Here is a 16,902-nt window from a genome sequence, read left to right as displayed (position 1 = left end):
ATACATAAGAATGTATTTTGTTAAGCAGACTATTTTCTTCAGGAAGACTAGAGGATACCTGTTTGCTGACATGAAAATGGCTTTGTACATCTTTGGTTGTCAGCAAGGGTAACTGTGCATTTCTATGGAAATGAGCTCCTTACTATTTATATTTGCAAACACTCAAATGATTGATTAATACTATCACCTTATGTAGCTTGGCACAACTAAAACTTCATATGTGAAGAAAGTGCCTAGCGCATCAATACACACAGCAAAATGCTATTTATTACACTTTCAGAAATGAAGAATTTAAAATCCATCAGATCGTTGTGTGTGAGAGAATAACATGATTTACATATTAAAATACACCATGGGTGGATTAACATAGAAAAGACAATTCTAGAAGAGTTGGGAGTTTTTTTCCTCATCAAAATCTTTATAATTTCTCTTAGAGAAACAAACAAGGTGAAAAATGTGTCATGATTATGTATTTCATTTCTTATTCAGCATTTCTGTTAAGTCTCCAAAAATCAGAAAAAGTTTAAACTCGATAATAAAGTAGCCTAAGATTAGGAGAGAGAACTCCTTGACAAATTGAGAGAAACTCTGTTATAGAGAGAGGAGAAAGGTGGGGCACAGAGAAAGAGAGAGATCCTGAATTTTGCAATAGCTTAGGTGAGAGAGCAAAAACAGAATAAGCCTTGAGAGATTTGTCAGAAACAAGAACTGAGAGACTGTAAATATGTTCTGAGATGAGCCATTGTGACACACAGAGCAAACAAGAACCAATTTGATGTCAGTTCATTTTGTAAAGATGTGTTTCATTTTATAGCTATATCTAACAACACAATAATGCAATGGTTACACGATTAAATAAAAGAAGAATTCAGTAGTTACATGTTAAAGCCATAGTTTAGAGCAGGGTCAGCCTACTACCCACTTGTGCGCACACAACTTTGGACTCACATTTTTCCAACACTAATGTTTGTACATGCAGTTTATAAATTCTAACAAGCAGTTACAGAACTAGCACATGCAAAACCTGTTTAGACAAATGGGGTTTGTGCATACAACTTCAGTCAATTACCCACAGAAGTGTTTGCTGGAAAAATGCATGGCAAGTGTTTGTGCATGCAAAGTTGCATACACACAACTGGAGAGTGGGGTCTGAAAATCAAGGCCTAACAAGCTAAAGTGCTCCATTCTCATTTAGCATTTTAAAAAAATCTGTTCTCTCTGAACTGAACTACGAGTTTCTTATTTTCAGCCTGGATCACAGATATATATTCTTCACAGATCACGGAATATACAGTAAATCAGTTGGTGGATGTTTTTTCTCACTATTAGGGTTGTTGCCTATGGCTGACCTGTGTAGTAGGACTTTGTCTGTGCTGAATCATAGACATGTTGGACTGGAAGGGATCTCAATAGGTCATCTAGTCCAGTCCCTACACTTGAGGCAGCACTAAGTAATAACTAGACCAGCGGTTCTCAACCGGTGGTATGCGTATCACCGGTGGTACTTCGAAGAAGGCTGGGTGGTACGCGAGCCGTACCGCGCTGTCGAATCCGCCACCAAAAGTTCCCCCCCGCCGCCGTGAAACCCTGCCGCCGCTGAAAGTCCCCCCCGCCCCCGCGAAACCCTGCCGCCGAAAAGGGGCAAACGGCGGCAGGGTTTCGGTGGAGGCCATTGTTCTTCCCATGTAACCCCGCCGCCGCCGAAAGTCCCCCCCCCCGCTTTTTTTCCTGAGTGGTACTTGGGTCAGGTACAGTCAGGTCAAATGGTACTTGACCTGACTGTACCTGACCCGAGTGGTACTCGGGGAAAAAAAGGTTGAGAACCACTGAACTAGGCTATTCCTGACAGGTGTTTGTCTAACCTGTTCTTAAAAACCTCCAGTGATGGAGATTCCATTACCTCCATAGGCAATTTCTTCTAGTACTTATCTACCCTGACAGCTAGGAAATTTTTCCTAATGTCCAACCTAAACCTCCCCTGCTGCAATTTAAGTCCTTTGTTTCTTGTCCTGTCTTCAGAGGTTAAGGAGAATAATTTTTCACTCTCCACCTTGTAACAACATTTTATGTACTTGAAAACCGTTTATCATGTGCCGCCACATCCCCACCAGTCTCCTCTTCTCCAGACTAAACAAATCCAGTTTTTTCAATCTTTCCTTATAGGTTATGTTTTCTAGATTTTTAATAATTTTTGTTGCTCTTCTCTTGACTTTCTCCAGTTTGTCCACATATTTCTTGAAATATGGCATCCAGAACTGGACACAATCCTCCAGCTGAGGCCTAATCAGTGCAGAGTAGAGCAGAAGATTGACTTCTTGTGACTTTCTTACAGTACTCCTGCAAATACATCCCAGAATGATGTTTGCTTTTTTTGTAACAGTATCACACTGTTGACTTATATTTAGCTTATGGTACACTATAATCCCCAGATTCCTCTCCACAGTATTCCTCCCTAGGGAGTCATTTCCCATTTTGTATGTGTGCAATTGATTGTTCCTTCCTAAGTGGAGTATTTTGCATTTGTCCTCATTGAATTTCATCCTGTTTCCTTCAGACCATTTCTCCAGTTTGTCCAGATCATTTTGAATTTTAATCGTATCCTCCAAAGCACTTGCAACCCCTCCCAGCTCAGTATCATTTACAAACTTTATGTGTACTCTTTATGCCCTTATCTAAATCATTAATTAAGATATTGAACAGAACCAGACCCAGAACGGATCCCTGAGAAACCCCACTCCATATGCCCTTCCAACTTGACTGTGAACTACTGGCAACTACTCTCTGGGAACGGTTTTCCAACCAGTTATGCCTCCACCTTATAGTAGCTCTATCTAGTTTGTATTTCCCTCATTTGTTTATGAGAAGGACATATGAGACAGTTTCAAAAGCCTTATAAAATCAAGAAATACCACATCTACTTCTTCTCCCTTAGCCACAAGGCTTGTTTTTCTGTCAAAGAGAGCTATTAGGTTGATTTGATATGATTTGTTCTTGACAAATCCATGTTGAATGTTACTTGTCATCTTATTATCGTCTAGGTGTTTGCAAATTGATTGCTTGGTTATTTGCTTCATTATCTTTCCGGGTACTGAAGTTAAACTGACTGGTCTGTCACTCCCTGGATTGTCCTTATTCTCCTTTTTATAAATTGGCACTATATTTTCCAGTCCTCTGGAACCTCTCCTGTCTTCAGTGAGTTTTTGAAGATAATCGCTAATAGCTCAGATATTTCTTCAGTCAGCTCCTTGAGGATGTATTTCAACAGGCCATGCCGACTTGAGGACATCTAACTTGTCTAAGTAATTTTTAATTTGTTCTTTCCCTATTTTAGCCTCAGATCCCAGCTGAAAGATCAGTTTGGTAAACTGTGGACTATCAGTATTTGCAGCATTTGCAGAGAACTTTGTGGTGGCCCATGGAGAGCTGGCTGGTCACAGGGTAATGGCTCACTTCCTCTTTTCTACCTCTAAATTGCAATTAAAGAAACTAAAAAATTCATTAAATAATTTCCCACTGTTACTTTTCTGTGTAATCTATTACTATAATGGTGTAATCACTACTGGGATGTTATTTGGTTGGCATTAGAAAGTGAGGTGGTCGACGGAATCATCTATGGGATTAAAGGTAGTCCATGAGATAATGTCTGTATTGAAACAAAATACCTTATAAGCAGTTTTAGAACCCTTGGACTAGAACTGTAAACCTTCACAAAATGAAACTCATCCCAGATCTAAAAGTTTACAGGGGCTGACCTGATGCTGTTTGTACAGATATTTGCCATATGTTTTCAAAGCCTCTAGCTACTGTGCTAGAGATTTGGGGGCTCTCTATCCCTGAGGCAAAGTTCAGAAGAAGTAGCAGTGTTTCCTTTATCTAACCATTCTGGTGTGTGTTTTGGGGCTGGGGGATGGGGATAGATATTAAGGGACTGTCTATTGAAATGAATGAGCTTTGGATCAGTTTCTTTGTGCAAATGAGATGATGTAATGTTAGGATAGGAATCATAACGCTATTACCTGTGTTGAGCCTCTCAGCATTCTCCTTGTATACTAGGTGTTTGCAGGAACCTCAGCAGATTTGGAATGAGCGCAGTACCTCATGCAGTTGATAAAAATGCTATGCTTTATCTTCTGATAAACCTGGCCCTGGAGTGCTGACTAACATTACAGAGGTCATACAACTTCTTGGTCCCCAAAATCCCTTTGTACTTATCTTTCTCTTGCATATCACCAAACATTTTTTTTAACATTTATTAACTGCATATCCAAAAATATAAATTTAAAAAATTAATCAAGATAACATTTATTTTGACACTCTTTCTTATTCCTTCTCTCTTCCTCCCTTCCTTTCTATAGCTGTTTTAGAAGGAAAAGTCCTTGTTTGACCATGTTTCAGATGGTATCAAATGCCCATGTTGGGGGGAAAAAGATTCAGTTTTAGGGTAGCTCCTAGCTCTAAGGTTTTGATTTTAAAGTATGATCCTGTTTCTCCTTATGAGGGAAGAAAAAGGGGACACACACAAATGGGAAGAGAGAAGGAACAAGCATGCAAATTTTAAGCTGTATTGCAGTTCCTTTGCCAAAAGACCACACAGCACAAGACCTCAGTCACAGCTCCGGGCTCTGGGCTTTGGAAAACTTTGGGCTAGATTGCTCTGATTTTCTTCTTGCCAGTCTGTGGTAGGCAAAGCTGTTATTGCAGATCGAGCTGCTCAATATTGCTTTTAGCTTGCCAAACTTGTCACAGTAAAGTGTTGCAAGGTGAATTCTGTCCTGCCTGGCTAAACTGGACCCTTATTAATAGAAGGCAGAAAGCTAGGAAAGAGATACAGAAATAAGTTGACTGATGAAACTGACACACAAGGGATAATTAGGCTCAAGAAGGAAGATTAGGCTCACGTCTCAGCTCAGAGCGCAGATGGTAAATCCCTGGGTCCCAGCATAAGGTGGTGTTGGTGATAGTGATATTGGTTAACACTCTCCACCACACGTAAGCAAATTGCTAAGAGCTTCTCAGAAAATCAGTGTCCAAAAGGGACAACAACTTTGTCCCATCAGAACTAACCAATCAAATCAAGGATCCAATAGTGTGTATATGCACACTTTCTCTCATCTTAACAGCATTTTGTTCTGTTGCTAGAACCATCCTGTAACCACATCAGAAACCATGACTACCCATAATCAAGAGTTCATTTAGTTCAGTCAGTCTCTGTTCACATCATCCTTTTGACTCAATTCTGTGCTTTCTTTCAACAGCAATTTTATATATTAGGAGGGATTTTCAAAAGTGCTCAAGGTTGGTCTCCTTCTGCTCCCATTGAAGTCAATGGCAGTTCCATTTACTTTAAGGGGAGAAGAGTTAGGCCATCCATATTTTCAAATTTAACTGAACTGTCTACTAACTTTGGACTTAAGTTGTACAGATAGATCACCAGATGGTCAGATCCCATTGAATTGGATGGGTGTAACGGATGGCACAGTTTGACACGTTGTGATTACTGGTCGTCTTCTATTTGTCTGCCATTATTTTTAGCATGCTGAAATTGTGCACTTCCACCAAGGACCCAGTCTCACACTCCTTCAATGAGAGTTTTGTCTAAGGCACGACAGTGAAGGATCAGGGCCCGGTTACATAGTCTAGTATAATTATCTGCCTGTTACCAGGAGAATAAAGTTAAACTAATACGGATACCATTCAAATGTGCTAAAGCTTTAAAATTTGAGTCAAACCATTTTTTTTACAATATAGTAAATTAGGGCTAATTATCATACAATGCCAAATAATTACACTTCAGACACATGATAAAAACTTATTTGCTTGCCTTATGACATCAAGAATTAGATTCTATTCTTATTCCCACTCCCCCCATTGATTTATTCTGACTTCTCTGCAATTTCTGCTAATTTCAATGTGGCACTCACCTAACTCACTCTGAGCTAGACTGACCATTTAGGCTCAGTCTAGTAAGATGTGGTGGGGACTCACAGTACCCCAGAGGGAATCCTACAAGATATTCAGCAAAATGCGTCCTTGAACTGTCTGAGCATGTGAATGGTGCACGCATATTTCCCCATCCTGCATGGCTGACGAGCTCTGATAGTCAGTGCACGAGGATTCAGAACCAGGACCACACCTTCTCTTTCCCTTTGGGTATTCCCAGGGGAGTAGGAAGGGAACAGTCCATGCATTCCTCTGAACACAGGGACTACCATTCTGCCTAGTCTTCATTCAGATGATGCAAGGTAGGTTGAAGGATCTTTATGTCTTTCCCCCTATTTAGGCATGCTCACGTCAGGGCTACATAGAATCTGACTGTGTGTAAGCAATTAGCATGTACAGAAAAGATACCACTGTCAGTTTTCATTCTCAGAAGCCAGAAAAGTAAGAGAAATGATGAAAACATATTTACCTGAAAACTGCTCCCCTGAGTTCATATATATTTTTTAAACATCACAGTAATAAAACAAGGATTTTCTTTTCACTTGTCTCCTAATCAGCAATAAGAAGCAACTCCCAGAAGCCTTTGTGCTGACATTCAAAGGCTTGTAATGCTCCCAGTTCCTTGTTGGGAAGCAGGAAATATGCACTAAAAGCCAAGATTTTGCTGCAGCTCACTGGGGCTGGCTGTAGAGTAGCTGTTTGAAGTATCTTTAAAAATATCTTAGTCACCTAAAGGCACAGTTGAACCACAAGTTTCCATCCTTCCATTGTTCCTGTTGCCCTGGGCATTTTTCTCAATTGCAGTATTTTTCTGTTGAAGAGAATGGTGCTTGCTAAAGAAAATATCTTTAAGTATTTTAGAGCAAGGCAGTAGCAGAATCCCCCCTGTCTTTAAAAGTGAATTTTAAGTTTGTGATTCACAGCACTAGAAACTGAAGTCTTTTATTTAGCCACAGATACAGATAAAATTTGGGGAGCAGCTACCTAATTAAATGAAATTGCTCTAACACCAATGAAGAACTTTATGAACGTTTGGGGTGGGGAAGAGGAGGGGTAGATGCTGATCTTACCTGGTTACTGCACTGTAAATCTGAAGTAACTCTACCAAAGGCAATAGAATTAGTGGAGATCAGGATCTAGTAGAGAATTAGAGATCACGATCTTGACTGAGTTTCACAGGTTGTAACATATATTTTACAGCAGTGGAAGCCAACTACAACTTATCAAAACGGCTGAGCATTAAGCGGTGGGTCGGAATATAGGATTCAGATTCTCACTGTGAGTGATAAGTATTTAATATTTACCCATTTACTCAACTTTTTTTTAATTCTTCATTTTTATTTTCATGCTTCCTAAAGACAGACTGAATGCTAACAACCACATTTGTATAAGCACTGCCATCCAGAAAGATCCAAAAGCACTCAACAATAGGTGCATATAAAATATCTTCAGACCTCACTGAAATGTAGTCACACCTGTGTGACACTTATTGCAACACTATGCGTTATTCTTGGGGATCACTGTATTAAATTTATTAATGATTGTGTTCTTTTACATGGGGGAGGGTTACCACAGCTCCTTCAGGAGGGGGGTGATTACCCCTGGGATTGTAAACAATTCCAGAGAAGTTCCACTCCTTGCGGTTTTTTGCGTACACTGATTCAAACAGAGTTTTACAGGGACTAGGAGACAGGGAAAGGGCTTATGTTATAAAAGGATGAGCTTGAACTGACATAGGGCTTCTTTCTGATCCAGAAAATGGAGAGGAACTTCTGTCCAAGGGGGGTGCCAATCCTTGGAAAGACTTTGGCCTACCCACGTCCCTTATGACTGATGGGTGATCCTGGTATGTTTAGTGTGTGTATAAATCTGTTCATTGTTTTTATTATGTTTTTTCTCTGGAGCTTTTGCCTTAAGAATATATGTGCTTTCTAGAAAGAACTGGGTGGTAACTTGTAACTACTGGCAATACACTGTTCAGACTCCTCAGAGAGAGAAAAAGCAACACACTGGCACTGGATATTAGACAGTCTGGCTTGCTGGGAATATAGCAGTGTGAGGCAGGGCGCTGTTCAGCCTTAAAAATCCCTGGTCAGAAGAGAGTGAGACAAAGGTCCCTGCCCAGACATAGGTTACTGTGGGAGTTGAGAGACCTGAGACCTGACTGGATACAGTGGACACAGAAGACGTAGTGCCACTGCCCTGAAACAGTGGCTATCTGTACTATAAATACTACAGTTGCTTAACAACCCCACTACCACAATTGTCTGACAGGAAGTGGAGAAGATATCATAGCTAACTGAAACACTGTAACAGGGAATTTGGGTAGAATGTAATTACCCAGAATGGAATTTTTTATTATCTTCTTTCTAGGTTTCTACACTGTCCTCACTGGATAGTGGTATCAGAGTGCATCCCAGAAGTGCATATATCAATGTGACTGCTGTTTATCACGTATTATTCTGTCTTTCTCTCCTTTTTTCCTCCAAGGGAAAAATTATGTGACGTTTTTGGATTTTAAAAATTAATTAATTTTATTTATTTTATGTTTGCTGGGCTATATATGTTTATTATTGAAGGCAAGGTCAAAGAAATACACTTGGCACTTTGTTAGGTTTGTTAGACCCTGAGGGAGTTTATTCCACAACCTTGGACTGGCTTCCCTAAAAGCTCTGTCTCCTGTCCCCTGCACAGATGCTCCAGCAAAAATTATCTTTTTTAGCCAGTACACCATGTTTAAGACCCCTTCTTTTGCCTGCAGTGCTGTGCGGAAATCGTGAACATCTCTATTTTGTGTCTCATCAATGGTTGTTCACTTATTCAGCTACATACTAGATACAGAAATATCAATCACTCCTAAACATGTTATTTTTAAAAATATGAAAATGTTTCAGAGTGAGTGGGCTTTTTCATGTAGGTCTTCCCCTGAGGAATATGTGAACTAAATGGATAGGGTAAGATCCCAAAATAAGTAGAATTCCAAGTTTTGTCTGAAAGAACTAGCAATTGTATAGATAACAATAGCTTGGGAAGTGTGTGTGCTTTATTTGCTTTTTCCTGTTGCAGTTCACACACGTCAACGTCTTCCTACCTGCATACACCATAAACCTCCTCAGTCTGGAGATGAATTGCAAATACAATGCCATTTACTATCCCAATTTTCATGAGTGACTAACAGGCTGAATTAGTAGTAAGAAGTAGTCAATTATAAGGTTTCCCTTTGTGAAAATAAGTAGCTAATACTTTTCACTCTCTTCCTCTCCAGTGCACAGTTATATATGTGAATCCAGAACTTATTGGGAAACATGAAGTTAATAATTACTTTTTTTCACCCATAATGTGGTAATTCTGAGAAGATGCTGAGAGATCATTGAAAAAGAAAATGAGAAATTGGAGAGGAGGAAGATGGAGGAAACAAAGAGATATAAGGCACATCTGGAAAGAAAAGCACAAGAAATAGATCTTATGAGATAAATTGAGCAATATAAAAGGAGATATCTCATTAATCTCTCACGTATTTCTCTCTTTAATGATTGAGCACTAAAACAGAAATAACACAGCTGGTTTGAGATCAGCACTTTTGTTATGATTAAGACACTGAGACAACAGATCAGTGAACACTTCAGTGTTATAGAAAAAAGGATGCGGATTCTCCCTTAGCTCAGCCTTTCCAACAATTTCAACTTCATGTGATTGTTCTTGTAGGGAAGAGAGAGACAGGATTCCCATCCCCATAAATCATTTAGGAAAGCCGCCTATATTCAATTTCAGGAGAACAAAAGAATTGAACCTTACTCCCTTTTGGTAATTCTGGTCCATCACTGATTTTTTTTTCTTTGGCTGTAGGAAGCCAGCTGACTATCTTGGATTTGACCATTTGATTGAAGATACTGTAGTCAGGAAATTATCTTTTTTCATAAAATGAACGGAAAAATTCAAATCCTTTCTTGAGTGCAAACTAAATATTTATATAATAAATCAATAATTTCTCTTAGGTTTACAGTTTAAAAATATCTGGCATACTAATTTAAAGTGAGTTAATATAGATTAATTTAAAGGTGTGTGGCTCTGATTTCCACAGATTGATCACACGTAGTGTAAACATTCTCATAATGTTGGATTGGATGGGAAAATCCCATGTCAGGGACTAAAGATTCCGTGAGAAACCAGATTCCCATCATGGAATTTCCTTTATGTTGTTCCTTTTGGGTAGGAATTGTCCTATTCCCCAGAATGGGCAGAACTTTGACCTTCCTAACCCTCACAGATACTTCAAGATCCACACAACCCATTGGGTTCTTTTGGAGGCCAGGGCCATCCACAAAGATGTGTCTCTTCACTGCTTCATGGACCCTGCTGCCTCTGCCTTGGCTCCATGGCAGCAGAACATCAGTGCAGCAGGACTTCCCACTTGCTGCTACAGCTTGCATCCAGGTTTCTGCACCTACAGCTCAGGTGTTATGACGATGCCGAATTTACCAAAGCTATGCACCAGCTAGCACACCTGGAAAAGGGCTGGCACAGTTTATTTCCCTCCTGGGGCATGGGTGGAAACAGGGACTGAATTCTGACTAAGGCATTGTTCCACTCCTGTGTCGCCCCTTATTTAGTGCACATTGAAAAGTGCAATCCCGGGCTCAGAAACGGAGGAAGGAGTGACACAAGACACAGAACAATGGTATTTTTAGCCCTTAAGAATGTAAGCAAATCAAACTACTTTTTTTGTGAGCAAAGAGTACCACTATCTGTAAGGAAAGGGAAGCGAGCGAAGGTATATAAAGAAATATGAGGAAAGCAAGCTATTTCTAAGCAACCAGATGCAGAACTGTGGCATGATCTGTAAAGTTTCTTCATTACTTGATCTATGTTGATTTTATAACTTTACAATAAATTAGATAAATAAAGAAAATAAATAAATAAATAAAAATAAATAAATAAAAAAGGGCCTCAATTCAGGACTTTTTGAAGAAGGAAATCCCAGAATGAAAGCTTGATCCAATGTCCACTGAAGTCAATTAAAATGAGTCAAACCCTGAAATTGAGAATTCAGCTCGATGGATTTAACTCAAAGCATATAATATGTTCTCTTTTTTCTCGGCTGGAAGTTCATGTTTCTTTTCTTTAGACATTTGGAAGTATATTTAAAAAATGTCACTGATTTGATTTTGAGATGCACAACAGACCTGTCAGAGCTTCACGTCAGCAGTGTTCTGGTTTATTGTCAAATAGAACAACTGTTTGGCACAGGGTCTCACCTGCCATGTGTAATAGCATTCTTAACTGGATATGGTCTTTTCCCCTTGGTATTGATCTTTACAGTAGACATGAAGTCTTAGCTCTTGGGTTTTATCCCTTGGATTTATAACTGCTTTCCTTGTCGTATCAATTAAAATGGGTTGAGCTCACCTTATCTGCATTTAGATCTTTCCTATCTTCCTGTTTCTCTCAATTCAAGCAATCTGTCTAGTTGCAAAACTCTTCTTAGAAGAGATTATAAAATTGTTTTCAGCTTTTATAATCTCTTTGAAGAAGAAATGGCTACTCACTCAAGGAATTAAAATGATGCTGCAGAGGAAATAGCTTCTATGTAGAAAACCTCATGTCTGAAGAGATGATTACCCTGCTCCTCAGCCCATTTGCTTATTTTTATTTTTCCCTTCAAATGTTCAGATTTGATCACATCACTGCCGGGACATTTTGTTTTATTTAAATGTAACAATACAAACATCACTAATCTGGTTTCCCTACATTCATTTGCTCACTCCTTGTCAACAATGGTTTATCAGCCATCAAAATCTAATTGAAATGGCAAAGCAGCATGTAGTCATCCAATAATTATAAAATAAACAGACTGAAAATTCAGATGCATTTGAACAAAAGCCATTAAAGTAACATAAACAGAAATAAGTAATTAGAGATGTTCTTTCTTTCTTTCTTTCTTTCTTTCTTTCTTTCTTTCTTTCTTTCTTTCTTTCTTTCATGAAAAATTCATCACTAGTTAAAAAAAGGTATTATTAGTAAAAGATCTGATATTGTTTTCAATATTCCTATATTATAGAAAGAAAACTGTATGGATGGTGTTTGTAATACAATTTGTTCCAGTAAACATTAAGAAAAAAAAAAAAAGGCACGTCATTACTGCATCTCCAAAATATGCTTCACTTTCTCTTTAGAGAACTCTTGCAGTAGTACACACACATAACAGTTAATAATAGATTATAAAAAATTACTGCCCTAAACACCAAATCTTTAGAGGCTTGCAAATAGAACAGTCTGTTCAGTGATTGTAGAAATGTGCGTCAAAAGGCTGGTCTGCTTCTTGTTTGAAATCTCATAGTGCGTTATTCCATATGCATCTCCCCCACCCCGCAAAAGAAATAAGTAAGTGGGGCTGCATAATTCTCCACAGGCTATATGGTTTTGCATTAATGCAAGTAGTACTGCAATAAGATATTTAAACTTTTGAAAGAGAGGTAACAAAGCCCTGAAAATAAGCCTGTATATATAGTCCTGTGGCAGGTTGGCATAGCAACTATTTCTTAGAACTCTGTTGATGCTTAAGTAAACAGCCAAAGCATAGAGCATGCCTCATCTAAGCTGAGTCCATCTGTAGAATGTGTGTATATAAGAATGAAATGTTTTCTTCAGTAGATGAGGATACTTTAATGGTTCTCACTAACACTACTATTGTTGTCAATGTTTTAATGATAAAATTTATTTCCCCTCTGCTTTGGTGATGTAATTAACTGAAGTTTCTAAGTTAAGGTTATTTTCATTCAGGAATGAAGCATGGCATAAATAGTCTCATCCTAGACACTTTTTTCCTATTGATCTGTATAATATTTTAATGGAATATTTTCCACAGATCTAACAAAAGCTGAATGTGAATACAAATTACCCATCATTTAGTCAGGAAAAGATGAGAGCTAAGACAATGCAATAGTTAGGCTTTATTCCTTCCTCCACATATGGTATTTGCTCTCATTGAGCATTTCCTGAAAGTAGAGTTATCTAATTTCCTATACATCATCATACTAAAGCCACCTCCCTTCCCTGTTGAGGACCTATTTATCATAATATCACTTTTGTCGGATTTATTTGAGAAAGCAAAATTAAACATGAATATCATAACATTCTATTATACTCCCATAAAGTATATATAATCATACAGATGTATAACCTGACACCAACTATTTTTTTCATTAACTTTTAACTTGCTTGGCAATTAAGGTATTTTCTTTTGGGTTTGGGAGGGTTGTTCTTTCATGCCTTGTATTGTACAAAATCTTGTACATACCTTGCAGGCAGTTTGATGTTAGATCGAGAGAGAGTGTTTCTTGTAAGAACAGGAGACTGCCCTGGTACTTCTAGTGGTGTGTTGTTTTGAGAATCTGTTCTGATATCAATTGGTAGCTTGTCAGACTGAGTGCCTTCCAAGTCCTACTGATCAAATCTCAGTGGAGTGTGTATTTCACTCTTCTCCTCGTCAGTGTTTTTGTCTTGTGTTCCTACTGGGCATATATATTTGTGCCCATCCACTGTTACGTTATCTGAATAAGGATTTATCTGTTCAACACATGCAGCTTGTTTCCAAGTCCATGATTTGTCCTCAGGAAACAGTTTATGCTGCCAGCATCTCCCATTTGTAGTTCTGGGAGATCTTTAACTGTTGATCATATCATGCATGTCTTTCTCTTTTTTTGTTTGTTATTCCTTGCACTACTGCTGGGGCTATAGGCAGAATGGTACATAAGTGTTATGGTTACAGGGTAACTACATCTTTATTCCCTCTCTGTGGTCCCTTGAAGGCACCCACTTAAAGGTTTCTGGCTCCCAGCCATCACCTCTCTTGTCAAAGACCTGAATCTCATTCGTTACTGACTGGGTTTTTCTCAAGCTGTCCACACTGTGATACTCCCAGCAAGCCAGACTGCCTCAGCAGGCCCACCTCTGTGCTTTGCTTTCACTCCAGAACCTAAAATTGCCAAGAGTTAGAACTAGCCACCCAGCTCTTTCTAAGCAAGCACATTTATTTTTAAGGCAAAAGCATTACAGAAAGAAACAACATTAAAAATAATAAAAGAACCTATACATAAACCTAAAAATTTTACCAGAGGTCAACCCCAACTCCAATCTCAGGCTCTGGTAGGTGTCAGTCCTTCAAAACCCATAATTGAATTTTCCCCTTGGTTATCAGTTGATAACTATCTCAGATTCAGAATGAGAACCCTCAACAGGGCAGTTCAGTTGTTTCATTATATAGCTCTGCCTTGGATCTCCAGTCTCTGGGGACAGGTAATCAGCAGACAATGACCCACTCCTCAGGTTGTAGCTTCAAAAGGAGGGCTTTTTACAAAACTGGAGGTGGAGAATTTGCACACTTTCAACATAGTTCTTTGAACACCCAGGTTTCACATCACATCTCCCCCTGAGAGACATTATATACAATCCTGGCTCACAATAATACATAAACTATTCATTTAATACAACGGACTCCAAAGATACTTAAACTTAATTCAGTAAGGTCTCCCAAGGATATGTAGAAAATTGTCATATCTGTCACAGCTGACATCAAGCATTGTACTAGGCTATTATTAATGCCTTCTGTGGGAGTATTTCTCAATTCAAGGATGGCTTGCTATGTTTTCTTTGCATTTTTCAGCCTTCTTTATTAGAGCCATTGCACTTTTAACTCCTGATTTGGCTTTGCCATTTGACTGTGTGGTATGCTGATGATGTGATATGAGTAAATTCCCATTTCTAGGTAAATTGCACAAACTCACTGCAAGTAAACTGCAAGTAAACAAACTCACTGCAAGTGTCTGTTGTCTGACACTAAACAGTTTGGGATACAATGTCTTCTTAAATGCTTCATTGCTTTGTCTGTGATGGTTGCTGAGGTAGTGTCCAACTTTTCATCAGATCCCAGAAGTCTGAATAGTAGTCTATAATAATGAGATAGTTTGTGTGGTTTGCGATGAAAAAGTTAATTCCTACTTTGCGCCAAGATCTGTTGGGAATTCTGGGTATTTTCCTTGTCATTTTCTGTTGCTTAGTTTGCATTTCCTCACATGTATCAGAACTGCTGAACAGACAGATGTCATGTTTGGCCAGTTAACACTGTCTTTGGCTTTCCAGAGACATGCTTCTACCCCAGTATGGCTCTGATACATACATTTATTTTCTCAGTGATCTGGGTATAATGACTTGATTGCATTTATACATGATGCTTGGATGCTCAGCTCTTATCAGTAGTTCTAGTATTCTTGGGAGGAAGGTAGGGCTTCTTCCTGATGTCAGGCTGTCCTGACAGAATGATGGATGTGAGTACCTGTAAATCTTTGTCTTGTGTACCCCTTCTGCCAGGTAGAGTTGGAAGCAACAAAGGCCAGATTCAGAGACAGAGTGTAGAAAAGAACTTCTTAATGAAAGGGGGAAAGTAACTCGGCATTAACTCGGGAAAACACCACAAGCAGGATTCACAAGCATAAAACCATGAACAAAACACCTACCCTACAGTTCATTGGGCAGTGTCCTTTTGCCTCAGGTTCTTAAGTTCAGTAACCAAAGGTTCCTTTAACGTGCCCCTCCCTTCATGGCACCCAACTCACAGTTGTTGTCCTTGGTCAGTGAAGACCCAGAATTGAGAGGTGCATCTGCGGAGTTCACCTCCCACCCTGGCTGGGGGAGAGAAAGGGAAGGCACCTTGCTTGCTCCGCTGTCTTGTGCTTTGCTGCTCCACCAGCTGCCTTGCTTGGCTGTCCACCCTGCTGTCCGCTCACCATTCTGCTCCGCTCTGCTGGCTGCCCTGCCGCTCCACTCCATTGGCCACCCTGCTGGCCTCTTGCCACTCCACTCCATCAGCTCTCTGCTGGCTGTTCCAGGATGTCTTGAGGTCCCACCACTTAACACAGTTCAGAGTGATTCCAGCTGTGAAGGGAGAGCTCACTGCTAATGCACACTGGACAGTCTCTTGCATCAGAGACACTGTCCCAAAGCAGGTCAAATGATTAGACTTAGATTAGGTTATCAGTGATTTCAGCTCTGTGATGTGTAACAGGACGCTTAATTGAGACTTAATTAGCTCTGTTATTACACAGTGGAGAGAGGAAAGATCAAATGGCATCTTCAACCTTTAGGCAGGGCCCATACCATCAGGTCTAAATCCCTGTCCCCGCTATCTCTCAACTCCACTGGGCTCTGTCCCCTACATAGCAAGTGAAGTTCAGCTGAGGGTGAGTCCCTCAATCTGGGTATTCCAAGCACAGATCTGCTGCCCTTGATTCACACAACAAGTATAACAACCCGTTAGTGCCCCTTCTCCCAACAACAAAGTGACTTGTCATCCAGCACCAGCCAAAAGTGATCATTTGAGTAAAGGGACCACATCATGATGAGCATCTAGGTAGAGTGTGGGTGTGCACATGCAAACAAGGTCATCACCTGACGTCCTCTTCCCCAGCTCATCACTAGATGTCGGGTAGAGCTCCTTCAGACCCTGCATAATATGTATAGTTTATTATTGGGTTCTTTTTATCACCTGCCTGCCTTGAAACTGGTACATACTGCCTTGGTTCTAAGTCTATCTGTGTTTTCTGTATTCCTATCAGGATCTCATATTCTTGTTCAGTTGTCATATTTTCATACTGCAAGGCTGTTCTGGTTAAAAAATCAGTCCCTTTCTTGTAGGTGTATGCCTAAATTGTAGTGTTGCAGTTTCAGCAGTATGCACTGTAGGCATTTTGGGGTCACTGGCAGTGACTTATTTAAAAAAGCCTACTTGAATAGTCTCCCATCCTTAAATATATTGGTCAAACTTTTCCCATGTGAACTCTATTGCAAGACATTCCTTTTCAATTTGGGTATATCTTTGTTTTATTGGTGATAGTGATTTTGATGGGAACATAAGAACTGTCATATTGGGTCAGACCACTGGTCCATCTAGCCCAGGATCCTGTCTCC

The sequence above is a fragment of the Emydura macquarii genome, unplaced genomic scaffold (assembly GCF_026122565.2).
Source record: "Emydura macquarii macquarii isolate MOO-44397 ecotype Brisbane River unplaced genomic scaffold, CSIRO-AGI_Emac_v2 contig_2473, whole genome shotgun sequence".
In the NCBI taxonomy this organism is placed as follows: Eukaryota; Metazoa; Chordata; order Testudines; family Chelidae; genus Emydura; species Emydura macquarii.
Note: the sequence above shows the minus strand (reverse complement) of the source record.